The sequence below is a fragment of the Protopterus annectens genome, chromosome 2.part2 (genome assembly GCF_019279795.1).
Source record: "Protopterus annectens isolate FY-2018-M chromosome 2.part2, PAN1.0, whole genome shotgun sequence".
Lineage (NCBI taxonomy): Eukaryota > Metazoa > Chordata > Ceratodontiformes > Protopteridae > Protopterus > Protopterus annectens.
Window position 1 is genome coordinate 1,155,464,235 of NC_056730.1, and position 15,450 is coordinate 1,155,479,684.

The following is a 15,450-nucleotide window of genomic DNA, read 5'->3' on the forward strand; positions in this document are numbered from 1 at the left end:
CATCTTTAACTATCCCTCAGTATGAGGGATAACGATATCTGTGCATTCACAGACACCTAGTTCAGGGTCACATATGCAAACTGGCACTGCCAGGTTATGTTCTATACCATGCTTCATGACCACAGGACTTGTAACACACAACACAAGTAGGGGGTGTATCCATATACATCACAGATACACACACCTATGGGTTGGTACCTCTGCACTAAGCATGACAGGCCATACATATACAACTACCATTGTGCAAAACTGCCTTTTGGTTTGGTTTGTAGTCCAGACCACCCCCCCATACCCAGGAACCGCACTCGGCTTTCCTGGCAACAGTGTAGGATATGAAGGTTTTCACACACACCATTATAGTGGTTGACTTCAGGTACACAAATATTGACTTGGGATACTACTCAGGCCCTCAACAACATCACCCTACAGCCACTACAATTTGTGAATCCATGTGCTATGGCACAACCAGTCACCACACCCACTAGGGGGAATACATATTGGACCTGATCATCACCAACATGGGGACTCTATGTTCCACACCAGAGGTAGAACCGTCATTGTTAAGATCAGACCATAATCAACTTTCCCTGGACATCCATATCCCGTCCCCACCCCCAGCCAAGGAAATCACTGTAAAGAATTTCTCAAAAGCATACTTTGCACTTGTGAAGACTGGGGTGGAATACTTCAAAGGCCCCGTGCTGGAGGTTAATACAGACCAATCTGCAGAATCCTTTACAAATGCATTGTATGAGCACCTGCAGGTATGCATTGATCATGCTATCCCACATAAAACCATGACTCCTCCAAAGCAGGAGACCTGTCTGGTTGACCCCAGCCATATATAAGCTGTACAACAGAAGGAGGAAGCTACTACATAACAGAGCAATATCCCACAGACCCAGATAGATCATAACCTCTGCTTTGCTAATCACATTGACAGAGAGTCATTGCTAAGAACTTTGTATAGCCCTCCTTCTCACATGAGTATTTGTATGTAGATCATGGGAGGTCATTGTGGCCCTCTACTACTCACTCATCAGGCCCATGTCTGACTACAATGCCCCTTTTGGGGTGTACCTTACCCATCACCTGTGGCAACTACAGTGAACACAACAACAGTACCTCCCCAAGAGAATCATGGGCTACACACAGATGTCCTATACAGCTCAGCTAAAGGATCTCCAACTCTACTCAGTTGCTTAACGCCTACTCAGAGGTAATCTATGCCTGACGTACACAGCCATTTCAAACCCAGAAGTAATGGACATGCTCCACCTCATAACATCCAAGACCCTTACAGCTACACACTCCAGGGATGTAAACCTCAGCACAAACATAAATAGGACATGATGCAGGGACAGATTCATTACCTAGAGGCTCCCCTCACTCTGGAACTGAATCCCAATTAAAGTTAGACATAGCCCCTCGCCAACCCTCTTCCAGCAAAATACAGCCGCATGGATGGGAAATTGCAAATTCACCCCTGGGATCTCCACTGTGTCCCTGCTTGACAGAGGCACAGCAAACTAGCCTTAAAGGGTGCCTTCTGTGACCTACTTTACAAAGGCACAGTAGGCTACACTACTGGGGAGGCAGATGCTAAGTACACTCTGCCTAGGCTTATGAATTCCCTAGGGCAGACAGCCTAGTATTCACCTCTGCACCTATGTTTATGTTTGGGATGCACAATATTTGTTGCTGCTACTGTTTGCAGGTCTTTATTGCCGTAGCTTTCCCAGTTTCTATGAACAACTTGTGTATCTGCGTAACATGTTTGATCATGACAGGGTTCCCTTATATTAATATATGTGTCTGTTGTCATTTAACTGTGTGCACAGGGCGGATTGCTGGATCGTGGGAGGTTCCTGGCTTAACACATACAACTGCCAGATATGTGTGACTGACGGCTATACTCAGACATGGCCTAATTGTGTGAGCATGCCCAGTTTAGGCTTTCCATGGTTTGTTGCCTGACATATGTCTCATTTATCCAAGTGTGTGAGCATGCCCAGTGTGACCTTTCCATATGTTGTGATCTGAAGTCCACTACATTTGTGGTTGTGTGTGAACATAACCAATATTGACATTAATACTATGTGTGTTGGAAGTCATGTTGTGTACTTACTCCCAGACTCCTTTGTGTCATAACTCAACAGGGATTATGCTGTGCCTGCAGGGTTTCCATGGGATAGTTTGCAAAGACTTGGCAACATTCTCTCATACTGGCTGAACACTGCAATACTGTCATGGTGTAGTGGTTCAGTACTTTTACTATGGTGCACACTATTATGGGTTTGAGTCCCATCACTGCTGTAAATGCTCATACTGAGCAGACCAGACTAGTTAAGGGCCAATTGGACAACTATGAGCATGTTGCATTTTGTCCAGCTATGGCCTACTTAAACCAGGCTTGTCCGACATTGCTGTGTATTCACCAACTTGGGTGGACATTGCCAAACATTACTCCACATTGACCACAGTTGTACTAGTTGGTGTGTGTGATTCTGTTCATAGGTTCATACTGGGCTATCTGCCCTAGGGCATTTATAATCCTAGCCAGAGTGTGTTTGGCTTTCAACACACATTGTAATCAGAGTTTGCCATGACATTTTTCAAGGTTAGTATACTGTGCCTCTGGCTAACAGTGACATAGAAGTGATACCCAGGGTAAACCTACAATCTCCCATCCACTCATCAGGATTCCTCTTGAAGAGAGTCAATGAGGGACACTGGCTAACCTGGAGTGGGAGTTTACTCAAGAGTGGGGGGAGCCTCTGGGTTATGAATATGTCACTCCAGCATGTCCTGTTTATTTCAGTCCTGAGGTTCAGGTCTCTTGAGTGCGTAGCTTGATGGGATTCTGATTTTCCAAGGTGTGGCATGTCCATTGATTCCAGGTTGGACATGGCTTTATACATCAGGCACAGATCGCTCTGGGCAGGCGGTATACTACTGAGTGGATCTGCAGTTTCTTTAACCGGGCAGTGAATGGCATGTGTTTGAGCCCATTGATCCTCCTGGTGAGGTACTTTTGTGGTCTTTCCAGCTGCTGCAGGTGTCTGAGAAGGTACATCCAACAAGGGGCATTGTACTCAATTATGGGCCTGATGAGGGATGAGTTAAGAGGCAGAATGACCTCCCCTGATGTAGATGTGAATGCCTTCATGATTAGGTGGGCTATATAAAATGTTTTTCTGAACACTTTGGCCACATGGTTGTCGAATGTGAGATTGCTATTGACTTGGGTCCCCAGGTCCCTTATCACTTCTTCCATACTTAATGGGTTACCACATATGTAGTAATTTGTGGGCACTTTTGTTTTTGAGAAAGGGGAGGACTATACACTGTTTTGCATTTAGCTTCAGGACATGGCTCTGGTACCAGTTGTCTGTTTCTATGAGGCCCTTTTGTAGGATGCTTGTGTCAGCTGGAGGGTCAATTATGGTGCCCAGTTTGCAGTCATCTACAAACTTGTTCACCAACAGTCCTTCTGTGTTGGCCTGCACCTCTGAGAAATATATGCCAAACAAGGGATGTCCCAGGACTGAGCCTTGTGGATTGCCACTTGTAGCTAGTTTGTGGTCTGACATGGCTCCAGCATTTCAGACCATGTGGGTTCTGTCCTTGAGCCAGTTTGCAACCCATCTAGTGACATAGGGGTTTCTATTGAAGCTGGTGATCTTATCTATGATGACCAAGTGGGGTACTGTATGGTAGGCTTTTGCGAGGTCCAGGTAGGCTGTGTGGACCACCATCCCCTCGTCAATGGCCTTGGTGACTGTTTCAAATAACTCAACCAGGTTTAAGAGGCAGGATCTGCCCATAACAAAGGCAAAATGGGTAGGATCCAGTGTCTGTGTGTCCCCAACATGTTTATTTCTGAGGTCCATAATGATCCTTTCCATAGCTTTGCAGACCAAGCTAGTCAGGCTTCTGGGGTGATTGTTTGCAGTATCTGTTGAGGCACCACCTTTGTGGAGAGGGTCCACTGTTGCTGTACACTGCTCTTTGGGTACATATCCTGTATTAAGGCTGAGATTGAACAGTGGTTTTATGTGTGTTCAATTATTCTTGGGGTTCATGTTGGACACAGCCCAGGACACCGTCTGGTCCCATTGATGCTGTATGTTTTGCTTTGGAGAGGCTGGCTGTTACCTAAGCATCTGTGATGTCAGGGGGCCAGCACTCTGCTGGGACAGATATTTGCCCTTTTGGTGGGGGGGGGGTTTGCACTGAACCTGTCAGCTTGGATGTTGGCAATGTCTGTGGGTTTGGTGTATTGTTTGTTATTTTGGACTAATTCTGAGCATATCTGGGGATTCCCACACAGGTTCCTACAATAAGTAAAGAATGCCTTGTGATTATCCTTGGTGTCCTGTACAATTTTTATCTCACAGATGGCCTTAGACAATTTTATGTGTGGACATTGTTTTTCAATAATACTTCAAAGATGCCTTCCCTTTTTGTGATTTGGATCTATCATATAGTAGCTTCCTCCTTGTATTGTATGGTTTGTTTATGGCTGGGGTCCATTAAACAGGATGCCTGCCTTGGGAGGACTGGGACTCGGTTTTATTTGGGATTGCATGACCCATGCATTCCTGAAGGTGTTCATAGAATATGTTTATAAAGGGTTATGAGGTCTGGGCTGTATTTTCCACAGACACAGGGGCTGTGAAAGATTCCACCTCAGTTTTGAGGAGTGTGAAATTTGCTTTAGAGAAGTTTTTCACTGTGGTTTTCTGGGCAGGGGGTGGGGTCGGGATGTGAATATCCATTGAGATTAGTTTATGGTCTGATCTTACCAGTGAGGGTTGCACTTGTGGTCTGGAACATAGAGTCCCCATGTTGGTGATGATCAGGTCCAGTATGTTTTCCCCTCTTGTGGGAGTGGTAGCAAGTTGTTCCATAGCATTTTGGTTTATAAATTCTGGGAACCTTCGGGCTAGGGTGTTGGAGCTAGGGTAATGCTCCCAGTGTATGTATGGGTAGTTGAAGCCGCCCAATATAATGGTGTTTGAGGAGACCTTCATATTTTCATGTGTTCTGCAGTCGGCCAAGTGTGGTTCCTGGATTTAGGAGGGTGGTCTGTAGCAGACTATGAACTGGAAGACGGTTTTACCCACTGTTAGTTACACATGGGTAGTCTCTGATGCTTCATGCTGTGCCACCAACCTGGGGGTGTGGGTATCTTTGACAAATATTGATACTCACCTTCCTTTTGTAGTCTGTTCCATGTTGTGCAGCTGTAAAGCATGGTATGAGGTGTACCTGCGAATGCTAGGGTGCTCTTGGGAGCCTTGAACAAGGTTTCTGTTACTGCACAGATATCAACATTCTCCATGCTGAGGAGAGTTTGGAGTGTGTGCATCTTGCAGTTTAGACTTCTGGCATTCAGTAGCATTACTTATACTTTCTTATCCATTGTGATACCTATGGAGGTGGGTTTGTCTTTTGAGCCTTACCTAAAAAAGGCACTATGGGGGTGACAACAGCCTTTGGCAATATCCAATAGGCCACAGGTGATAGGTGAAATCCATCCCTAGCAAAGAATCATGTCTTGTTGAGCATGTCATCCCAGGCTGACAGGCATCGAATCCCCTTTCACTGACACCAATACTTAAGCCAATTGTTGTAATTGATCATCTTGTCTTCATATTGTGGCCTCATGTTTAGTGAGGGTAGGTTGCTACTGAAGGTCATCAAGTTTGCATATATTACATGGTAGTGAATGCTGTTTAACACTACCTTACATTGCTTAACACATGGCAATCATGCCTCAGGTGGTGCTGCAGGGCTGCCTATGTCGGATGCACATACTGCACTCCCTATACATGTTTGGAAACAGGTAGTGTCAAGTTAGGCATCCCTTTTACTATATGTGCGAGTCAGAGAGAGGTATCATTTCCAGGGTTCCTACTGAGCCAGTGTATGTGCTATGTGTTGCCTCTTTGCCAAGGCCAAGGCATACTGGGCATGCCTCCTTCTGCCTACTGGGGCAGGCTCAGGTTGTTCCTCCTCCGAGTCATGCTCTGCCTGTGATGGCCTTGGCACTGGTGGGGGGCTGTTTGGCCCAGGCCTATGCTGGTCCTGCTGCAGCTGTTTTCGCAGGATCATATTATGTAGCATAGCACATACCAGGACAATTTGGGTACATGTAGTTGGTGAGTATTGCAAGGCTCCACCAGATGTGTCCAGGCACCGGAACCATGACTTGAGCAACCCAAACACATGCTCGATTACATTTCATGTTTGTGCGTGTGCCTCATTATGGTGTTTTTGTTCAGGTGTGTGTGCGTTTCTGATGGGTGTCATCAACCACGGCTCCAGTGCATAGCCAGCATCCCCCACTAAGTGACCATGTGGGATGTCCCCATTGGCAAATGTCTGGTACAGCTGTGTCAGATGCCAGATATGGGAATCATGGTAGCTTCCAGGGCAGCCAGCACACACATTCATTATTATGCCCTGGGCATCACACACAACCTGGCAGTTGATGGAGGGGAAGCCCTTGCGGTTAATGTAGGCCCTACCCCGCTCACCAGCTGGTGCTTTGATGCATATATGCGTGCAGTCTATTGCACCCACTACCTCAGGGTATTCTGCTGTTTGCTGGAAGAGATGCATATTGCTGGCCAATACCTCACGGGAATTGGGGAAATATACATTATCACCGACATGTGCTGACATGGCATCCAGGAACTGGTGCAGTACCCTGGATGCTGATGCCTGTGATATCCCCATCATATCACCAGTTGGTCTCTGAAAGGTACCTGTTGCTAGTATTCTTAGGCCAACACATACCTTGGTTTCCACTGGGATGGGATCCCCTCTGTTGGTTCTGTGTATGAGGCGTGGCCTGCACAGCTCAACAATTTGCTGCAGGAGGTCTCTGTCCACTCTATACTGCTCCACTATCTCCAGCTCATGTAACCCCTGGTAGGTGACCCTGGGCCTGTACACTTTTCTCCATCTCCTCACTGTGGGTTGTCCAGCAGCATTTGCATTGTCACCACCCACAGCATGTTGCATATGTCACCTTATAACAGCAATGGCAGCCCCTAGCATTTTTGCCTGAGTGAAGCTTTTTCAGTTTTTACTTCTTAGGTTCATAGGTTCACAGGTTCATACTAGGCTATCTGCCCTAGGGCATTTATAAGCCTAGCCAGAATGTGTTTGGCTTTCGCCACCCATTTTAAATTTATTTTGCTATGCCCTTTTTCGAGGTTAGTATACTGTGCCTCTGTCTAACAGTGACACAGAAGTGATACCCGGGGTAAACCTATGATCTCCCATCCCCTCATCAAGATTCCTCTTGAAGAGAGTCAATGAGGGACTCTGCCTAACCTGGACTGGGATTTTATTCCAGAGTGAAGGGAGTCTCTGGGTTATGAATCTGTCCCTCCAGCATGTCCTATACAAAGATATGCTCAGAATTAGTCCAAAATGATAAAAAATACACTGAACCCACAGACATTGCCAACATCCTAGCTGACAGGTTTAGTGCAAACTTTTCCCCCCCTGTCAGTGCTGAGGTTCAAGTCTCTCGAGCACGTAGCTTGATGGGATTTGGATTTTCTGAAATGCAGCATGTCCATTAATTCCGGGTTGGACATGGCTTTATACGTCAGGCACAGATCGCCTCTGAACAGGTGGTATGCTACTGAATAGAGCTGGAGTTTCTTTAACCGGGCAGCATATGGCATCTGTTTGAGCCCCTTGATCCTCTTGGTGAGGTACTTTTGGGGTCTTTCCAGTTGCTGCAGGTGTCTGGTAAGGTACATCCCAAAAGGGGCAGTGTACTCAATTATGGGCCTGATGAGGGATGAGTAAAGAGGCACGATGACCTCCCCTGATCTAGATGTGAATCCCTTCATGATTAGGTGGGCTATATAAAATGTTTTTCTAACCACTTTGGCTACGTGGTTGTCAAATGAGAGATTGCTATCAACTTGGGTCCCCAGGTCCCTAAATACTTCTTCTGTACTTAATGGATTACCACCTATGTGGTAATTTGTGGGCACTTTGTTTTTGCTAAAGGGGATGACTATATACTTTTTGGCATTTAGTTTGAGGCCATGGCTCTGGCACCAGTTGTCTGTTTCTATGAGGCCCTTTTGGAGGATGCTTGTGTCGGCTGGAGAGTCGATTATGGCGCCCAGTTTGCAGTCATCTAAGAACTTGGTCAGCCACAGTCCTTCAGTGTTGGCCTGTACCTCCGAGAAATATATACCGAACAAGAGAAGTCCCAGGACTGAGCCTTGTGGGACACCACTTGTAACTGGTTTGGAGTCTGACATGGCTCCAGCAATTCTAACCATGTGGGTTCTGTCCTTGAGCCAGTTTGCAATCCATCTAGTGACATAGGGGTTTATATTTAAGCTGGTGAGCTTATCTATAATGCCCGAGTGGAGTATTGTATCAAAGGCTTTTGTGAGGTCCAGGTAGGCTGTGTGGACCACCTTCCCCTCGTCAATGGCCTTGGTGACTGTTTCAAAGAAACATAGGATCCAGTGTCTGTAGGTCCCCAATATCTTTATTTATGAGGTCCATGATGATCCTTTCCATAGCTTTGCAGACCAAGCTAGTCAGGCTTATGGGGCGATAGTTTCCAGGATCTGTTGAGGCACCACCTTTATGGAGAGGGACCACTGTTGCTGTACGCCACTCTTTGGGCACATATCCTGTAGTAAGGCTGAGATTGAACAGTAGTTTTATGTTTGGGTTTAGCTCTTCTTGGAGTTCATGTAGGACGCAGCCTGGGACACTGTCTGGTCCCACTGATGCTGTGTTTTTTGCTTTGCAGAGGGCAGCTCTTACCTAAGCATCTGAAATGTCAGGGGGGCAGTACTCTGCTGGGATAGATATTTGCTCTTTTGGTGGGAAGGGGGGAAAGTTTGCACTAAACCTGTCAGCTAGGATGTTGGCAATATCTGTGGGTTCAGTGTATTTTTTGTCATTTTGGACTAATTCTGAGCATATCTTTGATTACCACCCAGGTTCCTAACATAACTAAAGAAAGCCTTGTGATTATCCTTAGTGTCCTGTGCAATTTTTCTCTCGAAGCTGGCCTTAGACAATTTTATGAGTGCCCATAGTTTTTTGCTAATACTGATCAGTGATGCCTTCACTTTTTTGGGATTTTGCTCTATCATTTAGTAGCTTCCTCCTTCTATTGTATAGTTTGTTTATGGCTGGGGTCCACCAGACAGGACGTCTGCCTTTGGAGGATTGGGTCTTGGTTTTATTTGGGATCACATGATCCATGCATTCCTGAAGATGTTCATAGAATGTGTTTATAAAGGATTCTGCGGTCTGGGCCGTATTTTCCACAGGCCCGGGGGCTTTGAAGGATTCCACCTCAGTTTTGAGGAGTGTGAAATTTGCTTTAGAGAAGTTTTTCACTGTGGTTTTCTGGGCAGGGGGTGGGGTTGGGATGTGAATATCCAGTGAGATTAGTTTATGGTCTGATCTTACCAGTGAGGGATACACTTCTGGTCTGGAGCATAGAGTCCCCATGTTGGTGATGATCAGGTCCAGTATGTTTTCCTCTTGTGGGATTGGTAACAAGTTGTTCCATAGCATTTGAGTTTATAAATTCTAGGAACCTTTGGGCTAGGGTGTTGGAGCTAGAGTAATGCTCCCAGTCTATGTCTGGGTAGTTGAAGTCACCCAATATAATGGTGTTTGGAGAGACCTTCATATTTTTCAGTGTTCTCAGGAAGGCCGAGTGGGGTTCCTGGGTTTGGGAGGGTGGTCTGTAGCAGGCTATAAACTGGAAGGCAGTTTTACCCACTGTTATTTGCACATGGATAGTCTCTGATGCTTTGTGCTTTGCCACCAACCTGGAGGTGTGGGTATCTTTGATGAATATTGATACCCCCCTCCTTTTGTGGTTTGGTCCAAGTTTTGGGGCCGAAAAGCATGGTATGAGGTATAACCTGGTAGTGCTGGGGTGCTCTCGGGAGCCCTGAACCAGGTTTCTGTTACTGCACAAATATCGATGTTCTCCATGCTAAGGAGAGTTTTGAGTGCATGCATCTTGAGGTTTAGACTGCTGGCATTGAGTAGCATTACTCTTAGTTTCTCATCTCTTGTGATACCTATGGAGGTGGGTTTGTCTTTTGAGCCTTGCCTAAAAAAAGCACTATGGGGGTAGCAAGAGCCTTTGCCAGTATCCGAAAGCCCATGGGTGACAGGTGCAAGCCTTCTAGTAGCTTACTCCAGTGTTGCAGTGTCTCTTGTGAGAAACATACTGCACTGTTGTTTGCAGAGTTTTAAGTGCTGGGCTGGGCTAGTGTTCTGCCTGTGGAATTGCCTGATTCTGGTTGTTTTCACCTGCTAGCTCTACTTGTATTACCTGGTAGCTTCCTGCTATTTGTTGTGCTTCCTTTTTCCTTTCTGTTTCCTCAGGGGGAGCGACGCGCATACAAGTGCAAACATGCGCACAGCAGCTCACATGTGAGCAGACATGCTTAGATGGACTAAAACCTGCTTATTCGGGTTAAAACACATGCACACCAGTGCAAATGTGCTTACAACTCTTTAAACAGCCTTATACATGCTTACTCTGGCTTAAACGCGCGCACTCACGCTTCCATGCGTGCACTCTGTCTTATTCGAGTTTACAGGTGCTCACACGTGCTTATACCTACTCAGCAAGAAACGCTGGTGTTATCCACAGTATACACCTTCTATTTCTTGGCTTTCCCTGGCCTACCTGTTGACACACCTCTTTCCGTGATGTCCAACTGACACCTAACACATGACACTATCCTCCAATGAGCTTCACTACTTTCATACATACCCCCTGGTGATGTCACCTATCTCCTACTCTGTTCCTCCCCATATCCTACTCCTACACTCCACTGACTGTGCTCATTTGCTATGTAAGAGTGCGATTCACTATCCTAACACTCATTTACATAGGATTGCCTACTAATGCTTGGTTACATGTCTTAGACTGGGCTTCTCCCCTTAGCAACCCCTACTCGGTGGCCATGATGTCTTCAGCCTGCTATTCCTTTACATTGTAATTTGACAATTTTCATAAATTCCATGTTTGTGGCTTTTATTGCCTTATTTTATGATTTTTATAGCGCACTCCATTTGTGCGGTGCTGCGCTATGCTTAAACATCGGAAATCTGCGAAAAAAAAAATATTTTTATTTTAATTTTGCATCTGGAAAACTTTCCAATGGCCGTATATTTGGCCATTGGCATGCTTCCTCAACCATATGAAACTTTTATTTGGAGCTGACAAGGCTCCATTGTGCTATTTGCAGAACGGTACTCAGTTGTCAACTGAGTACATTTCTGCAGCTAACACGTCTCCTACTCGGACAGGTTTGTGCTTCCTGGATCGCAAATTTACCTCATTTGCATGCCTTTCAGCTGCAAGTGAGGCAATTTGCATATCCCAACCCTCTCTGTGTAGGAGACGTGTTAGGAGCTCTCTTACATGCCCCTACAGGCTATTCGTGGATTGCTCTTTGGACATGATGGCTGCATGGAGTCTTACTCTAATCATAGACTTCGTGCAAGCCATCGTGAATCCAGCCCAAGCCCTGTTACATTAGCAACTTTCTAAGTTAATAGGAGAAACATTTAAAATATGTCCCTATTTTTGGACCTTTGTCCCCCCATTATTGATGGCTTTGTTCAGATATCTTGCCCTAAGAGGTTGAGAGGTATGCCATGTAGACTCCTTTCCTTGACTGCATTTGAAAAGTTTTCAGATACAGACTGAACACTAACACGGAGTCTACACAGTGGATTTCTGGCTTGTTGAATTGCTACATTGTGTCTCCAGAGTTGATTAGCATGCTATTCAGTTGCTTATGCAGCTGATTAGCATGCCATGGTGTTTAACTGCTTTACGTGGGGGTGCATGCCTCTACATCGTGCTTACTAAATTTAAATTTTCCCACAGCTATGTGTTTATCACTCTGTGATGTGGGCATGGTGGAAAACCACATTGTATGCTTTATTAAGTCATGGGGAATAGAATATCTGATGTATGTGTTGGATCAAAATGAAAAAGATACCTCATCCAAAAGTAGAAGCAAATAATTTTACTATTATATAGTGCACAGAGTGGGGTGATTACACTCTGCTATTCAGAAAAAGAAATATCAGTTAAACTCCAGAGTGGCGTGAGACCTGACCTTAACAAATGTTAAGTACCCCCTCTGCTGAAGATGCTGAGGTTTGGACTCTGTCTAGGCAGTAAAATCTGCCAGTACTAACCAGCAAATGACAGTGGCAGAACAAAAGATTTGTTTCTGCCATCTGTCTATACCAGTAACATGTACCTAACTTCTTCTAAAAGCTTAGAAAGTTGCTAGAATAACAGGATGTATGTCCACATGAATTTTCTGGAGGATTCAAACTCTGAATCTCAAATCCATGTCTTTATTTAGTGACTTCAGCCTTCAATGGTTTGTTGAAAACCACAGATTTTATGAAGACTAATCATAAAATATGACGCAATAATCTGGACTTTCTGTAAAATCTGGACAGCTGAGAAGATTGAAAGGAAACTGTAAACATAATGGACTGTGTTACATTGCCTTTTTCACAGTGTCTGCTAAGTGTATTATGGCTTTGAAAGTCGGTAAAATACTTAGCATTTTTTTCCCTGTAAACTAGTATTACATAAAGCAGATAAAGCCCCATGCACTACAAATAATTATTATTGGGTTTCTGATTATAACCTTGAATTGTGTTCTCCACATAGATGTCAAGATTCACTTCTTGAGCTTCACTCTCGAGGTGAATTTCTTGGCATCTGTGTCTCAAACACATAATAAACAAGTTATGATCAGTGACCCAGTCATAATTCTCTATGCTATATATAGATCAAAACAGTGATTGGTGTAAGAAATATGGTATGCTATAAAATAATTACATTTACTAAGGACTGAAAACTACATTTAATAAAATTTCTTTAGAAAACGAGGAAAGGCATTATTTTGTTGAAAACAGCCCAGCTATGACATATTTAGTATAGAGTTAAAATTAATTTTAACATAGTATTTCGTAGTGCATACTACCTTAAAAAATTGTGTGTGTGTGTGTGTGTGTGTGTGTGTGTGTGTGTGTGTGTGTGTGTGTGTGTGTGTGTGTGTGTGTGTGTGCGCGAGTGTGTGTCTGTATGCATGCATGCATGCGCTCATGTGCATGTGTATATACATACATATTTGGAGAGTTGACCATGTCTGCAATGCTTATTTATTCACATGTATTCACCATTCACACACCAAGTAACAGAATTGTAGACAAACTATGTAGTCGGTTTTACCAGGGAGGATTATAAGGGTGTCATCTGAAATCATGAAATTAGAATAGTTGTGATCCACTAGGCCAAAAAAAGAAAAAAAACACAAATACATCACCCAAGCACATTCACCAACTAGACTAATCGTGAAATACATGCTCTGTGTATTCACATGAATGTGCACACAAAAAAACACATTAGACTCACTCACCACTCAATAGACACTAACCCAAACACACAGAAACAAACACAAAGCAGTGTCTCAAAATTATATAACCAACAGCTATCTTGGGAAAAGTGCCACTTGGGACGCAATCACAGAAATACCCTTTCTTGCACAAGTGCCACACAATCCACATCTTCCTTTCAAACCTTCACATACCAAAAACAAATCACTCCCTACCTACACACACCAACCAAGATAGTTCAGTATCTTGCAGACAGACAGAGAGATACATGTGCACTGATTCCTGATCATGCACTCAGTGCTTACACTGAACTACATACACAGTAAGCTCTCAAATAAATGGTTACATGTTGCAGTCCTTAGCTGCACAGACATTCCTCTGCACAAAACCCCAGGCACACGTTAGGCACACGCGCCCGGACACACACACACACACACACACACACACACACACACACACACACACACACACACACACACACACACACACACACACACACACCAACCATATGACCTCCCCAAAACACAGACAAAACCCCATACACAGCATGGTCTCAGCTATTTACTTCTCACCATTCAGGCTTATAAAACCAATTCACAATCCTTACACACTCAAACATACTCACTATTGCGCACACTCAATACCAGCATCTGTCCTATACAGAGAGACAAACACAAATACCTCACAACTCCTGTAGCATAAACTGACCAACACACTACTATCCATGTGCAAATCTGATAGTCTGCCTTATATAGACAGAAGAAGTCACTATGTAAGACAAAACCTCCAACTGCCTCTTGTACATGCTGTTGGTGAATATGACTAGAATGACCTTTCATTCAGCAGGAATGAATGAGCCAGTACTTGACCACCAGGGGCTACAATAAAAAAGATGACATTCAATTGTAAAACCATATTGTCTGTTTCACTGGGCAGGTGCTTGGTTAGAGCTCACTGTTTCTAATACTAACACCTGGCTGTGAGGTGTTGTTTTAGCACTAGTACACTTGCAGTCATTCTGTTGTTTACTAACTGAGAGCTGTGGGCCCACTTTATCTGCTGCTTGTTCACACAACTTCTGATCATGTGATGATACATCTCATGCATTGGAAATGTTAGAAATAAATAGGTAATGGCAGGGCATAACATGTATCTGCAGCTGAATGAGTGAATCCTAAATTACAAAAAAGTCTGATGCAATGACAGACAGAAGAGAAATTGTGACTGTATCAGTTTTGAGTAATCATAAGTGATTTAAGTGGTTTGTCTGTTTTCTCTTTACAATGCAGTAAATCAGTAGCGGCCTGAATTCCTGCAGGCTGTCCTAGAATAACAGAAAGTAGATGCCAAATGGGTCATGTGGCCATTTACATCTTGGCAGTACCCATTCTTAGACCTTACCTTCTTTTTCAAGGAGTGATAGGATAGTTATACCTATTGTAAATTTATGCATACCCATCCAATTGTCTTAATCCTTCTTAAAGGAAGATAGTGTGTTACATTGCTTGATTTGGAAATTAAGTTTGCTTGAAAGAAGGGGTAGTCACTGTGTGACAAATCCCTTCCTCCATAGTGGTTTGCTTATTTCATGAAGCAGCTTCAGGTCTGGTTTTAATGTTTGCTGGACTGTTTGATTTGTGGATAAATAAGAGGTCTTGGACTTCCAGATTCTTAATGGCTTTGAAGACAAGGCACAGATTGCCCCTAAACTTTGGATTATCTAGCTATAGTGGCCTCCATACCTCTCAGTTGCCCAGATATTTGCAGAGTGTCATTTTTTGCCTCATTTTGGTCTGTTCCTCATAAAATTTGGGTTATTCTAGCAAAGCAGTGAGGATAGAATTCAGTAAATAATGACAGACATTTGCTTTTCAGACTTCATAGCCTTCAGAAAATGCATGGCAACACAAAACATGCTATGCTTGTATATTTCAAAGTCTGTAATAGCAATATTTAGAATTTGTCCCTATTTTTGGGCCA

General features: G+C 44.1%; 1 protein-coding gene across 3 annotated transcripts in view; it reads left to right on the forward strand.

Moving 5' to 3' along the window:
• Positions 1–15,450, forward strand: part of LOC122795919 (procathepsin L-like) — a 449,353-nt gene that overhangs the window by 370,575 nt on the left and 63,328 nt on the right. The window lies entirely within an intron of this gene.